Below are 872 nucleotides of genomic sequence, written 5' to 3'. Positions count from 1 at the left end.
GCGCGGAACCCCAGGAACCCCGATCTGTCGGGGCTCGGGCGCTAGCGGAGGTCTCAACTCCAGGGATTGCACGGCTGCGCGAGGGCACAAGCCCCGGGGCCCCGTCGCCGGCGCGGTGGTGGGTGTGCCTTTCCCGAGTGCGCTCCCACCCCTCACGCCAGGTTGTGATACGCTCGGAGGTCTCTTCTCATTCCAAATTCTAAGATCCGTCTCTTAGAGGAGGACGATGTGCAACTACTTGGTCCCTGAGTGTGCTGTGTGCGGGGCGCGACCGCCTCCGAGGGGGAGGGCCCCCCACCCACCGTCCCCGGGTCTCCGGCCTGAGCAAACGCCGGCCGCCCCCGCCCCCAGGCTTCAGGATCTCCCCGCCGCCCTCGCTCTGGTCCTCGGGAACCGACTCAGAGCGAACCTGAGCGGGACCTGCCCTCCCCCTGCGGCCGCCTGCGCCCGGGTCTGGGAGGACCCTGCATGTCTGCCTTTACCTGCCTGACCCTGGCCTCGGGACTCTGTCCCTCGGCCTACGAAGGCCTGGGCGCACAGCGGGGCCACAGGCGAGGCATTTTCCAGCACTGGCCTTGTCGCCTGTCCCCAAACAAGTGGGTTTTGTGAGTGTGGGCGCGCCTGCGCGCGCCCCGGGCCGAGGCGCTGCACGTCCCCTGTACCGGAACCAATAGTCGCTGTCCCCTGCGGTCGCCCCCCGCGGAGGGGCATGCGTGAGTGTGTGTGTGTGTGTGTGTGTGTGTGTGTGTGAGCCTTCGCACGCCCTGTGCCCGAGGACACTGCCCCTCTGGGGCTCCGGGACCTGTGCCCACTCAGAGGAACTCCAGGGCGTGCGTGGCTGCAGCCGCGGGGAGCCGGGACTCTGCAAACCT

The sequence above is a fragment of the Pteropus alecto genome, unplaced genomic scaffold (genome assembly GCF_000325575.1).
Source record: "Pteropus alecto unplaced genomic scaffold, ASM32557v1 scaffold115, whole genome shotgun sequence".
Taxonomy (NCBI): domain Eukaryota; kingdom Metazoa; phylum Chordata; class Mammalia; order Chiroptera; family Pteropodidae; genus Pteropus; species Pteropus alecto.
The sequence above is the reverse complement of the archived record's forward strand: the minus strand, read 5'-3'. Positions refer to the sequence as shown.